Below are 15,355 nucleotides of genomic sequence, written 5' to 3' on the forward strand. Positions count from 1 at the left end.
CTAACGACGGAGGGGCAGCTTTTGACGTCACTCACCCGCCCGGCGAATGCCCAGCCATGCCTGCGTTTTTTCTGCCACGCCTGCGTTTTTCCAAACACTCCCTGAAAACGGACAGTTGCCACCCAGAAACGCCCACTTCATTTCAATCTTCTTACGATTGGCTGTGCGTTTGGAATCGTTGCTAGAACCAATGCAAAACCACAAAGGACTTTGTACCCGTACGTCGTGCGTGCGCATTGCGGTGCATAGGCATGCGCAGAAATGCCGTTTTTTTAGCCTGATTGCTGCGCTGCGAACAACGGCAGCTAGCAATCAACTCCTGTGTGCCGCCCATTACACTAGGAAGTGGACAGGATGTGGGAGGGTGAGCTACTCTCTAGGGAGTCCAAACTTAGAGAGTACCCCGGACGTTCCGGAAGAGTAGGCAAGTATGACGTGAAGGGATGCATACAAATTCTGAGGCTATAATTATGCACTGCATGGAAAGCATGGGGAAAAGTGTGGATATTCTTTGTATGCATCGATGCAACGTGCTGCCCCCATATGCATAGTCAGCATCAGGCCTGGCGCATACCGCTCAGCAAAGGGATGCAGTGCAGGTAGGCGCCAGGGGGTGAGGCGCTCAACCCGCTCTGCATCCCTGTGCTAAGTTCCCCTGCCCTGCTGATTCCGGCTGCTGCGCCTGTCAATCTCTATGATAGGCAGCGGCACCGGCATAATGAAGCCTCCTCTCCTCCTCCCCTGACATAAACAGTGTGCTGGGCGGGGGGCGTGGCCGGGCTGGCAAACAAGGTGGCTGTGTGCTCGGTGCGCTCCTGCCTGCTGTGCTGGACTTGAAAACAGGCTGCCTCACGATTATCATCCCCTGCTGCGACCTCCACAGTGTGCTGGGTGGATCTAAAAGGGGCGGAGCTTCACGGGAATAAGGGGAGGAGCTACATGGGACCAGGCTGCAGCCTGCATCACAGGAGGACAAGTTTCCAGACTTTTTTATGTAAGTGGCTGGAAAGAGTGTGTGTGTGTGTGTGTGTACAGTGGGGGTCATTCCGACCATCGCACGCTGCGCTTCATCCCAGCCGCACGATCGGGTCGGAACTGCGCATGCGCGGCAGCTGCATTGCACAGGTGCGTCATTGCCCGGTGACAGCCGTCGCCGTGCAGCGACGCTGCGAATGAAGAAAGCGGTCGCAGTGGTGACCGCAAGAAGATTGACAGGTGGAAGGCGTTCCGGGCCGTCAACTGACCGTTTTCTGGGAGTGGTTCGGCGAATGTAGGCGTGTCCAGGCGTTTGGAGGGCGGATGTCAGACGTCAATTCCGGGACCTGCATCACTGGATCGATCGCACGGGGTAAGTAACTATTACCCTGGTCTAGTTCTACACTACTTTTTTTGCATAGCAGGGCTGCACAAGCATTCGCATTCTGAATGACCCCCAGTATGTACATGTGTGTGTATGTATATGTGTATGTGGTGTATGTGTGACTGTGTAGTATAATGTGTGTAAGCGTTACTGCTTCAGGGGGCATTGCGTCTTGTATAAGCAGCACTGGTACAGGGGGCGTTGCGTGTGTAAGAGTTACTGGTACAGGGAGCATTACGTGTGTAAGAGTTACTGGTACAGGGAGCATTACGTGTGTAAGAGTTACTGGTACAGGGGGCGTTACGTGTGTAAGCATCACTGGTACAGGGGGCGTTACGTGTGTAAGAGTTACTGGTACAGGGGGCGTTACGTGTGTAAGCGTTACTGGTACAGGGGGCGTTACGTGTGTAAGCGTTACTGGTACAGGGGGCGTTGCGTGTGTAAGAGTTACTGGTACAGGGGGCGTTACGTGTGTAAGCAGCACTGGTACAGGGGGCGTTGCGTGTGTAAGAGTTACTGGTACAGGGGGCGTTACGTGTGTAAGAGTTACTGGTACAGGGGGCGTTACGTGTGTAAGAGTTACTGGTACAGGGAGCATTACGTGTGTAAGAGTTACTGGTACAGGGGGCGTTACGTGTGTAAGAGTTACTGGTACAGGGGGCGTTACGTGTGTAAGAGTTACTGGTACAGGGGGCGTTACGTGTGTAAGAGTTACTGGTACAGGGGGCGTTACGTGTGTAAGAGTTACTGGTACAGGGGGCGTTACGTGTGTAAGCATCACTGGTACAGGGGGCGTTACGTGTGTAAGCGTTACTGGTACAGGGGGCGTTACGTGTGTAAGCATCACTGGTACAGGGGGCGTTGCGTGTGTAAGAGTTACTGGTACAGGGAGCATTACGTGTGTAAGCATCACTGGTACAGGGGGCGTTACGTGTGTAAGCATCACTGGTACAGAGGGGCGTTACGTGTGTAAGAGTTACTGGTACAGGGAGCATTACGTGTGTAAGAGTTACTGGTACAGGGGGCGTTACGTGTGTAAGCATCACTGGTACAGAGGGGCGTTACGTGTGTAAGCATCACTGGTACAGAGGGGCGTTACGTGTGTAAGCGTTACTGGTACAGGGGGCGTTGCGTGTGTAAGAGTTACTGGTACAGGGGGCGTTACGTGTGTAAGAGTTACTGGTACAGGGAGCATTACGTGTGTAAGAGTTACTGGTACAGGGGGCGTTGCGTGTGTAAGCGTTACTGGTACAGGGAGCATTACGTGTGTAAGAGTTACTGGTACAGGGGGCGTTACGTGTGTAAGAGTTACTGGTACAGGGAGCATTACGTGTGTAAGAGTTACTGGTACAGGGGGCGTTGCGTGTGTAAGCGTTACTGGTACAGGGAGCATTACGTGTGTAAGAGTTACTGGTACAGGGGGCGTTACGTGTGTAAGAGTTACTGGTACAGGGGGGCGTTGTGTGTGTAAGCAGCACTGGTACAGGGAGCGTTGCGTGTGTAAGCAGCACTGGTACAGGGGGCGTGACGTGTGTAAGCATCACTGGTACAGGGGGCGTGACGTGTGTAAGCGTCACTGGTACAGGGGGCGTTACGTGTGTAAGAGTTGCTGGTACAGGGGGCGTGACGTGTGTAAGAGTTACTGGTACAGGGGGCGTTGCGTGTGTAAGAGTTACTGGTACAGGGAGCATTACGTGTGTAAGAGTTACTGGTACAGGGAGCATTACGTGTGTAAGAGTTACTGGTACAGGGGGCGTTGCGTGTGTAAGCAGCACTGGTACAGGGAGCATTACGTGTGTAAGAGTTACTGGTACAGGGAGCATTACGTGTGTAAGAGTTACTGGTACAGGGAGCATTACGTGTGTAAGAGTTACTGGTACAGGGGGCGTTACGTGTGTAAGCATCGCTGGTACAGGGGGCGTTACATGTGTAAGCGTCACTGGTACAGGGGGCGTTACATGTGTAAGCGTCACTGGTACAGGGGGCGTTACGTGTGTAAGCGTCACTGGTACAGGGGGCGTTGCGTGTGTAAGCAACACTGGTTCAGGGGGCGTTACGTGTCTAAGCGACACTGGTACCGGGGATGATACATGTGCAAGCGTCACTGCTACAGGGTGCGTTATGTGTGTAAGCGTCACTGCTGCAGGGGACGTTACGCGTATAAGCGTCACTGCTTTAGGGGGTGTTACGTGTGTAAGTATCACTGCGTCTTGTATAAGCGTCCCTGGTACAGGGTGCGTTACGTGTGTAAGCATCACTACTGCAGGGGGGCGTTACGTGTGTAAGTCCCACTACTACAGGGAGCATTATGTGTATAAGCATTATGTGCGCTGTACCTTTGTAAAGTACGGGAGGGCGCAAATTTATAGTTTGCAGGGAGGCGCCGAACACCCTAGCACCAGCCCTGGTCAGCATTATGGGTGCATTTTCCAGGCTACGGAACTGCTAATGTCAGCAAGTGCAGTTTGCCACCCAGGAATGAAAAGAGACGCTCACCGGATCCATCACAAACTCATTCGCAATTGCGTACACATTTGCAGCCTATACGCAAAAGCGAGGAACATTGAGGATAAGGGTAGACCTATGGCTTTGCAGACTGGATACAGCAGTACCGAAGCAGGCGCCATGTTTTTCTGCATACGAGCAAATACACGCCTGCGGTGATGGCAGATACACGCCTGCGTTTCTCCAACCACTCCCCGTAAACACCTCCAAATAGTTACTTCCTGTCAATTACGTCTCCATAAAACCCTTATTGCGAGCGAGATCGCAGCGGCCCCTTGACGCATGAACATTACGATGGTGGCATATGCGCTGATAATTGCTCTGTTGCATGAAAATATAATAATGCACCCCTAGAAAGACTTTGCTTAACACTGCGCTAAATAGTGATGGGAAATGTTCCTTTTCAGAGCTAAATTACGAAGAGTCACCAACAGACCTATAGGTGAGATGCGCTTCGTGTTACTGAGTGGGCTGTGGGAAGAGAGAGACAGCATTGTGCACCTTTCTTGGAACTGGGAATTTGTGTATGAGGTATTGGAGTTTTTGGCCAGTTTGTGCAAGGAATTGAATGGGGTTAATTATATCTATGTTGTGGAAAGTTGCACTGTTTGGTTTAGGGGTGTGCGGAAGGATGAAAACACGAATATAATAACTAATGACGGTATGTGTTATGGAAGTGTAGTGAGATGTAAGGAATTACTGTGTGTTTAGGAAAGAAGATACAGTATTAAGGTAAAAAGTGTGTGTTACCATGGTGCTGGGAAAGTGCGTAAATGTTATTTATGGGACGGGGAAGAGAAGCTAGGAGGATGATGTTGAGGTGTGTAGAAGATAAATGGAAAAAAATCTGACGTTATAGTAATTTGAGAGCAGCGTGACGTTATTTGGGGTGTTATGTTGAACTTTGGATATAGTGGCCTATTTATCATTAAATATTTGCTGCATATTACTTGAAAACAGCCATTTTCAGGGGGGTGGGGCGCAGATATTTAGTATCACCCTCATGTATGAAGGCGGGATTGCGGCAGTCATTTCCGATATCTGCTGTGGTCCCTCACTCCATTTCCGAATCTGGGATTCTATGGGGTATGCGAAACTGTCAGATTTATCAGGTTTATCAAGGGCCCCTCACAGCTAACGCCATCTGAATATGGCAGCAACCCAATGTAACCTATGGGCTACACTTTGAAAATGTCACCGGGAGAACCCTCTCCAGCAATGACTGCAGCGAATGTGTGGTCAGAAGACAGTGCATGCCCAGGAATCCAAGCACTGAAGTGAACACATCGCAGGGAAAGGCTTCTTTCAGACTCCTGGTTGCTTGAAGACCATTGAAGAGGAGCCTGGATCTCTCTTCTATACTTGCAGCAGCAGCAGTAGTATCCAGCTCCAGATAGACAGAGGGGCACTGACAGACATAGAGGGGTGCAGACATAGAGCTTCTAGGGGTCCTATATGGGCCTACTAGCCTTAAGTGCCTTGGGCCCCCCACAACCTTAGACACTCGGGGGTCTATTCATGAAGCACTGAAAACAGTGGAGAAACAGACCAATGGAGAAGTTGCCCATGGCAACCAATCAGCATCTCCCTTACATTTTATAGACTGTACTTGATAAAGGCTTCCTTCAAAGCTGATTGGTTGCCATGGGCAACTTCTTCCCTGGTCCTTTTCTCCATTCTTTTCACTGCTTCATGAATAGACCCCTCAGAGAAGGATATTGATGAAAAGTATTGCAAAGGATGCTTTGTAGAAGATGTTGGGCAAATTTTTTTTTTTTGCTCAAACCAACCGTATTAACCCTTTGCAAAAAGCTCCATAACAGCCCAAAACAATGTTTTCTGAGGTATAACGTATTGCTTCTAACATCGAACTAGTGTATACAGCAATGCATATTACAGTTGTATAAGGTGCCAAAATAAGAGAAGTTATGTTGGGAGTCGCTCTGAGTGGATTCTACCAGTAGAGACGTCAGAATGTTCTTGTTGGTAAAAATCTCAGATATCTCTTTTATATCTCTCACAGACAAAGGGGGTCATTCCGACCCGATCGCACAATGCAGTTTTTCGCAGCGGTGCGTTCGGGTCAGAACTGCGCATGCGCCGGCGCGTGCCAGACGGCTAACGGCCATCGTTGCCTAGCGATCGCCTCTGCCTGTTTGACAGGCAGAGGCGGTCGCTGGATGGGAGGGGGCGGCACGGCGGTGTCTGGCCGCCGTTTTCGGGGCGCGCTCCGGCCAACGCAGGCATGGCCGTACCGTGCGGGGGAGGGCCGCAGCGGCTGCGTGACATCACATGCAGCCGCTGCGACCCTGGCAGCGACAAGTAACTCCCGGCCAGCCGCAGGAGCTGTGATGGCTGGGAGTTACTCTACAACAGGCATGTCCAAACTGCGGCCCTCCAGCTGTTGAGAAACTACACATCCCAGAATGCCCTGACACAGCGTTAGCATTCTCTGACAGCAAAACTGTGTCAGGGCATGCTGGGATATGTAGTTTCACAACAGCTGGAGGGCCACAGTTTGGACATGCCTGCTCTACAAGTACAAAAGCATCACCGCTGATCGATGCTTTTGTACTTGTGTGGTGGGGCCGGGCCAGACATGCGGGGCGGACTAGCCCCGTGCTGTACGTCCCCCCGCATGTCTGTGTCAGTGATCGTAGCTGTTCTAAATTTAGCACAGCTACAATCAGGTCGGAATGACCCCCATAGAGTAGAAGAAGCATATGGGTCTAATATCCTACAAGTGCTGGTGGCGGAGGAATATCAGGAGACAAAGACAGTGTGCAAGCCTCATACACCCAGGGAGTGGTCCACCGCAGTACTGACAATGTGCGGAGTGTTTGCAAATGACAAACGCTTCAGCAGTTCTGCTAGTGGGACTGTAATGTGGTCTCTGCAGTTTGTGCTGTTATACCGCTGTTGTAACGATGCATCATCTATGACAAGGTGGACCAAACTACTGACAAGCCACCATGGACCAAAGCTTGCTCCAGTGCCGGAATCCTCACTCTGTATCAGAAATATTGCAGAGAATATGAAAAAAAGGCTTTTTCACTGCCTTTTCTAGCACTGCAGAAATCCTTGCTCAGGTTCCTCTTGGTGAGAAAGTGCGATTGTCAAGGGGGGCACAGACGGAGAGATCCGTGCTTAAATTCTAAGCAGCCTGACTAGATTGCTTAGAACGTAAGCAAGGATCTCACCGTGTGTACGCACCACAGCGATAGTGATGGATGAAATGAGTGAATGCCACTCTACAGAATTATCCCTCAGTTGTCTCTATAGGTTACTGTCGGTGGGATGTATCAAGTATAAATATGCAGTAAAACCTCAACAAAAAAACAGTTTACCACAAAGCCTGTGGATCTACATATGTATTATAAATGGCTGCTTGGACAGCATTTCCCAGAGGATTCTGCGATGTGCTCGCTTTCAGCAAGCCCCAGAAATTGTCTTATGAGAAGTCTTCTCATCGGGGCACAGCTCTATATAGGAAGGGCTGTCCCGGCAGGTATGTGATCCTGCATATCGGGGGTTGGATATTCTATTCCTACTCTATATATACACAGTATATATATAGCAGAAATATCCCCTTGTGAAGGATCAGGCGGTATTCGGAGACTTCATATCAGTGGTCAACTTTATTGCATCTACGTTTCAGGGGTCTCCGCCCCTTTCGTCACTTCCCGATGAAAGGGGTGGAGACCCCTGAAACGTAGATGAAATAAAGTTGACCACTGATTTGAAGTCACCCAGTGTCGCCTGATTCTTCCCAAGGGGATATCTCTGCCATATATACTGTATATATACTGTATATATATATATATAAGGAAGGAAGAGCGGCACTCGGCATCTTGAAGTCAAAAACTTGTATTTAAACAACACATAGAAAGTCCTTGTGTTGTTTAAATACAAGTTTTTGACTTCAAGACGCCGAGTGCCGCTCTTCCTTCCTTCTATTTGAAAATTCCTACTGGGATGGCACCGGTGCCTGTTTAATCCATCTATGGGAGTGCCTGTTCACTTGCTACTTATATATATATATATATATATATATAGTACGGATATCTTCAGGGGCGCCTACTGTACATGCAAATTTTGTTGGCTTCAATACAAATGGTATCTTCATACGACCACTGACCTTGCAAACAATTAGCAAAATGCTTTCTTTGGTTGACAGTCTATCTTGTAGATCCAAATTTTTTCGTTAACATCGGATCTAGCAACTCGCATATCAACCAACGCGTTTCATCAATGCTGACTTCATCAGGGGTGTCTGTTTACAGAATCACACTGTTCTTACTGTGTATTCACGTGGGGACTAATTTCTCTATACCCATGGACCGATTAGGTTGTTCTTTGAATGGGATCAGTACGAAATCCCGATGGACGGGATCCCGGTGGTCGGAATACCGACACCGGAATCCCAACCAGCACAATCCCGACAGGGGGGTGAGCGCAACGCAGCCCCTTGTGGGCTCGCTGCACTCGCCTTGCTGCGGGTACGGTGCCTCGCTACGCTCGCCACACTAATTTATTCTCCCTCTATGGGTGTCGTGGACACCCACAGAGGGAGAATATGTCGGGATTGTGCCAGTCGGGATTCCAGTGTCGGTATTCCGACCGCTAGGATTCCGTCTGGCGGGATCTTGACCGCATCCCCTTTGAATTACTTAAATCTTCTAAGGAAATGATCTTTTGTGCCTTTTCAAATTATCCTCTTGATATATTAAAGAATAAAGTACAATGTGCTTTTATGTCAGTCTGTATTAACTGTAGCTCCGATCAGAAGTAACAATCTTTAACAAGATCCTCTCTCCTGTTCTTTCCCTCTAGCACTAAGAGACACAAGCACAGTATTGGTAACACACATATAGTTTTTATATATATATATATATATATATATATAAAATGCACTTGATAAATGTTACCTCAACGCTGATTGGGTGCCACGGGCAACTACTCCACTGGCTCACTTCTCTACTCTTTTCACTGCTTCATGAACAGACCCCCTATAAACGGGTGGTCTTCAGTATGCCGAATGTCGGGATCCCGGCGCACAGTATACCGGCGCCGAAATCCCGACACCCGGCATACTGACATCTATTCTCCCTCGTGGGGGTCCGCGACCCCCCTGGAGGGAGAATAAAATCGCGCCACTGTGCTCGCCACAGTGTCGGTATGCCGGCGGTCGGGCTCCCGGCGCCGGTATGCTGGTTGCCGGGAGCCCGGCCGCCAGCATACCATACTACACCCCTAGAAACTGATGTATGTATGATCTTGGTGTGACATCAGGGAGACGAGCAATAAAGGAAAAAACAGACGCTTGACACTCGGCGCGTATAGTGTGCATGCTCCTCAGGTCCAAAATGACTATATATATATATATATTTGGGGAGTAATATACTTCTAGGTACTGTTTATTTATTTATTAACAGTTTCTTATATAGCGCAGCAAATTCCGCCGTGCTTTACGTACTACGGAGACTTTTTTTTTTCCGGTAGACATCCATGTGAGTGAAGCCGCAGCCAAACGCATGTAATAATAATAACAACAATAATATGAGTAGTGCAAGGAAACTGTAATAAGTTCTACGCAGCCCCTGGAGCACTAAACACCCACTAGCTACTGGTACAGTAGAATCCTATTGGCCTCCCATTTACACTGTGCACATAGCAGCTTAGATTAATGTTTTATTTATTCATGTGCTTCCAGACACAACTACTATTAATGTTAAAAAGCAGGGAGATGAGAACTGAAGGATTGCGGCACTATAAGAAGCAACTTTCCCGTTTTGCTTGGTAAGAAAAACATGTTCTCTAAGTTCCACGCACTTGTACAGTCTCCTAAATGACCGGCTGCTAACAGGTTCTGGGCCCGACAACAGTCAGAACTGTGAAGAGTTGCCAGAAACAGCAAATGAATGATGCTCCCCATGGACAGAGGACAAACTAGAACTACAATCTTTAAAAAGTTGAGATGAAGTTAAATCGAGAAAAGACGATAATACGCATAAGCCGCTCATAACTTTATTGTGATTACATAAACCTTTTATTTAAGCTAGCTTATCACTAAATAAAACCACACCACACACTGAAATAAAGACACGGACACAGTAGCTGGAGTTAAAGGTCAGACGATGTTTATTAATCGCTGACCAACTCTTTAAACTAATAATTGAGGCCGAATTAGAATTGAATTGAATATATATTTAACTTTAGTTTGGAGGATGGCAAACAGAAAACCGCTGCCAAACACCAGCACCCGTCACCTAGATGAAAACCACCAAACCAAGGAGGGGAGTACACATACCCCGCCTCCTTCCCGCATAACCCGCATTGTGCTGGCCTTACCCCTCTTTCTCTGGCAAACGTTCGGTTCCCGCAGGGGAACGTCTAAATGTCCAACCGCAAGAAAAGGACACACCTGCCGTCCTTCTAAAGAGGGAGCCCCACAATGACCACTTATGCCTGTGTGACAGCTGGTTGGCAGCGATTTCCCGCCAATCTGGCTTTCAATAGCCCACAGCAAGAACAAAAACGTAGACGCATTCTGGGAGGGCGGGCGGGCATAAACTGAAAGGCAAGAGGAAGTCTAGCAAAATGGCCACCCCCTATATACTAACCTAAGACCCTCCTCTTCATCTTGATGCACAAACCTCTAATCCAATAGGAAAAAACCAACCGGGAAAACTGATCTGCCTAGCAACTGCTTAGTCATTTAACAACCAATCACAAAAAGTTGATCGCTTATATGGCCTCAGGCTTATGCAGCCTTCAGCTTATCTAAGCCGCTCATAACTTTATTGTGATTACATAAACCTTTTATTTAAGCTAGCTTATCACTAAATAAAACCACACCACACACTGAAATAAAGACACGGACACAGTAGCTGGAGTTAAAGGTCAGACGATGTTTATTAATCGCTGACCAACTCTTTAAACTAATAATTGAGGCCGAATTAGAATTGAATTGAATATATATTTAACTTTAGTTTGGAGGATGGCAAACAGAAAACCGCTGCCAAACACCAGCACCCGTCACCTAGATGAAAACCACCAAACCAAGGAGGGGAGTACACATACCCCGCCTCCTTCCCGCATAACCCGCATTGTGCTGGCCTTACCCCTCTTTCTCTGGCAAACGTTCGGTTCCCGCAGGGGAACATCTAAATGTCCAACCGCAAGAAAAGGACACACCTGCCGTCCTTCTAAAGAGGGAGCCCCACAATGACCACTTATGCCTGTGTGACAGCTGGTTGGCAGCGATTTCCCGCCACCAAGGTTTACCAAACCGCCGCCGCCATCCGCAAACAGAACATCAACCAGAAACTAACTAGCTCTAACGAAAAGGACCGAAAATATCCTCCAGAAAAAACTGCACTCCTTCCGGCGAAAGGTGAACCCCATCGTCTCTATAGAACTGCCTGTTCCGCAGCACCAGCAGAGGATGCTTAATTGCCACTCCGCCTATGGCCTTGACAAAAAGAGACACCGTCGAGTTCACCTTTTTGCGTGCTTTCTCCAGCGCCGAGAAACGCACCGCACCACGCCAATGGAAACGGGGCACCATTTCCGACCAGACAATGCATACCCCAGGCCAGTGACAACGTATCGCCACCACATCCGCCTTTATAGACAAAATCAAGTCTATGCCTTTAACTCGGCCCAGATCATTACCACCCAAATGAATGATAATACAACTGGGGCGACCCCAGCGGCGCTCCCTAGAAAAAAGGACGCGCAACAGATCACCCCACAACATGCCCCTGACACCTAACCATCTAAATTGCCTGGACCCAAAAATCTCAGTCGCCCTAGACGCCATAGGATGTTTCTCCGCCCAAAAAACATATGAATGACCAACCATCCATATGTGGTCTCCAAAATTGATGACAGCTGTAAAAGAAATTATCCTAATGTCAGATTATGCACATAATCTGTAACTTAAACACAACGTAACCAATTAAACCCAAGTGAAGGAGAAAACTCAAAAAACCTCCCGTGGACCTTGATAGAACAGCCAATTGAAATTAGGCCCCCTCGGAGGAAAAATTTTAAAAATTCGCTTCACACCCTCGATTCCTGAACGGTAAGCGTTCAAAAACCGACGAGTAAACATGTTTTTGGGTTAGCGCAACAGGCGCACTTATAACTTATCTATACGGACATAAGACTTATAGGAGGCCGACTTCCAGCGACCCAACTCCCGAATAGCCGCCGGTGATGAACCAGCGGCCGCCGCATGGGTAGCCGCCCCAATCCGAAAGGAATGAGTACCGAAGTCCGCCTCCTGTAAGCCCAACGCCGTCAAACATTTCTTGAACACTGATGAGAACTGAAACTTTGTCAGAGGGTCCGACTGCGCGTGCACCAACAACTGGTTGCCCCCCGGAGGTCTTAACCGCACATACTCCTGCGTCAACCGCAGCGGGCAAACGCCCGTACTTCCCTGAGCCTCCAAGGACAACCAGCGACCCCGACCTGTTTGATCTGTCTTGGACCGCACAATCCTACAGAGCAACAGGCCCTCCTGCAGGCGCACATTCTCGTAGAGCAGACCCGATTCCCGGGACGCCTTGCTGCTCGCCACTAACTCGCTCACCCGAAAAGCCCCCAAAAAGGCCAGGGCATACGCGCTACTAAACAATGCCACCTCAAACTCCGAGGACGCAATCTGAGGTAGCACACGCAGCAATTCTGCTAGCAGCTGCAACGTTATAGGCCTACGCGAATCCGCAGGCGCCGGGTGCAACCTAGCCCAGCCTTTCAGCGCTCTGGAAAGGACAAACGACCCCGTGGGGTCCGCCGTCCCGTGGAGTCGCGAGTGAAAGGCGATGCCCGCAAGGGCAGTAGCCATGGCCGCTTTTGACCTGCCGTTCTGGTAATGCTCCCAAACAAAGGTCAACAGGGCGTCGGCCGAGGACTCACCTGCTACCCCGTACCTACTCTGAAAGGCTGACCAATCCCGCCATGCAGCATCATACGCTCGTAGCGTGGAGGGAGCCAGTGCACACCTGGCTAATGCCGTTAAACCGCTTCGACCATCTGCCAGACAGAAGGTGGGCACTGTAACCCCTCTGCCTCCGCTCCCGGAACCAACTTCCAACATCCGCAATTCCATTGTCAACTCCAGGAACGTGGCGAGCCCTAAAATTAATATTGCGCTGCAAACAAACCAACACTAAATGCCTTAGCAGTCGCAGCGCCTGCGGAGAGGAGGAACGCTGATTATTAATCGCATGCACTACCCCCAAGTTGTCGCAAAGAAACAAAATGTCCCTATTTGCGAAACGTCCGGCCCATAACTCAAGCGCCACTAAGATCGGGAACAATTCCAGCAAAAGCAGGTTCTTGGTAAACCCACGCGTTACCCAAGATGCCGGCCAGGCCGCAGCGCACCATGCGCCAGCGAAGAACGCGCCAAACCCTAGACTGCCGGAAGCATCCGTGAACAATTGCAGCTGCTTACTGGAACAACAAGGAGCGGGCCACAAAACTTCCCTGTTGAAAGACACCAGGAACGAGACCCAAATCCGCAAATCATCCTTGATCTCGCGGGAAAGGTACACGGAGTGATTCTGCCGAACCGTCCCCGCGGTGGCCCGCTCAAGTTTGCGACAGAAAATCCTACCCATGGGGATAATCCGACATGCAAAATTGAGAGAACCAAGCAAGGACTGCACATGCTTAAGCCGAACCCTGCGTTTTCCTAAACAGTCTGTAATCAAACCCAATAGTTTCCGCACCTTATCCTCGGGCAAGCGACAGCACCCCCCTACCGTGTCAATTTCGATACCTAAATAGCTAAGACAAGTGCAAGGACCCTCGCACTTATCCTGCGCAACCGGTACCCCTAAAGCGCAGAATAACGACCTGGCCACCGAGAGAATGTCCCCACAGACCGAACTGTCCCCGGGCCCTACAAAAAGAAAGTCATCCAGGTAGTGAGCCACCCCCAGTTGCCCGGAGGCGGTCTGGACGCACCAGTGTAAAATTGTGCTAAAGCACTCAAAGTAGGCGCAGGAGACAGAGCAACCCATGGGGAGACACCGATCGACGTAGAATTCGCCCCCTATTTTGAAACCCAGAAACCGCAGGGAATCTGGGTGTAGCGGGAGTAGCCGAAAGGCCGACTCCACGTCCAATTTTGCCAACAGACTCCCCGGACCACAATCGAACGACTGATATTGAACTCTGCACTGGGCTTCCGGGATAGCGTCGTTGACCGACAACCCCGGCGGGTGCGACAAGTGCTGTATCAAACGAAACTTGCCTATGGCCTTCTTGGGCACTACCCCTACTGGGGAAATGCACAAGGAGGGCAACGGGGAAAGGGCGTAGGGCCCAGCCATGCGCCCCAGCCCAATTTCCCCGTCAACCTTCCGCCGGACTTCCTGCGGGAATTCCCGAGCCGATCTCAAATTCTGGCGTGCAACCACATACACCGAATCCGGAATTGGCGAACGAAAACCGTGCTGAAAACCCTCCAAGAGAAACGATGCCGCCGCCTCATCGGGGTACAAGCTAAGCCAGCGCTGCAACTCGGGAACTATAATCGGGGAGAAGGCCTTACTTGCCAACTCCACCGGCCTCGGTGGAAGCGGCAGGCTTACTGCCTGTCGCCGCGGTGCATTCCTTGGCCGGGTGACTTGCTCCGCACAACCTACATGAGTGGCGAAAACGACAACTCGTTCCTTTGACGCATTTGCCGTCGTTGTAGGCAAAGCACTTGCCTTTCCCCGCCAATCGGGAAGCCGCCGCCCCGGCCGCCCCGGGCTTCTTGGCCGTGACGTCCGGGGTGGGTTTGACCTGCTGCGTGACCTCCAACCACACCTCAACATCCTTGAAACCCGCGGGCAGGATGGGGTTGCCATCCTGATTGCGACGAAACTTCTCGTCGTAATCCCGCCACGCGGAACCCTTGGATTTCAAGTACATATCGTGTACTAAAAACAAATATTTCACCAAGTTGGCATACTCCGAGGGACGCGATTCCGTGTAGCAAGCCATGAATACCAAAAAACCACGCAGCCACTGGTGAAAATTGCGAAACGCATTTTCCCCCATACCACCGGCTTCTTGGCTGCGTCAAAACCTTGCCGCATTTCCTCCGTAAGGGTGAATATGTCTACATACTTCCCCTTACGGATTTTTTCCCGCATGCGCTTGCGAACCCCCCTTGTAACTGCCGTGTTGGCGCAATGTACCATCTCGCCGTAACGGGGTGGGTCAGAGGGGACCACCTGCGCAGGAGCGGCCACCTTATGCGCCTCCTTAGCCATTCGCCGCGCGATGAGCCTAGCTAATTTACGCGGGCGCCGCGGAGAGCCGGATGATACGCTGCTAGAAGACGAGGAACTACAAGTTGAAACGTGTAAAGGAATGTTTAGCTCACCGGAGTTCGAAGGACCCGGAACCGCGTCGTCCGCTGCACCCGCCTCCGCTGATGGCCGTACCTCCACGTTCGCCGTCGCGCTCGTCCGCGACCTT

This window comes from Pseudophryne corroboree, chromosome 7 (assembly GCF_028390025.1).
Source record: "Pseudophryne corroboree isolate aPseCor3 chromosome 7, aPseCor3.hap2, whole genome shotgun sequence".
Taxonomy (NCBI): domain Eukaryota; kingdom Metazoa; phylum Chordata; class Amphibia; order Anura; family Myobatrachidae; genus Pseudophryne; species Pseudophryne corroboree.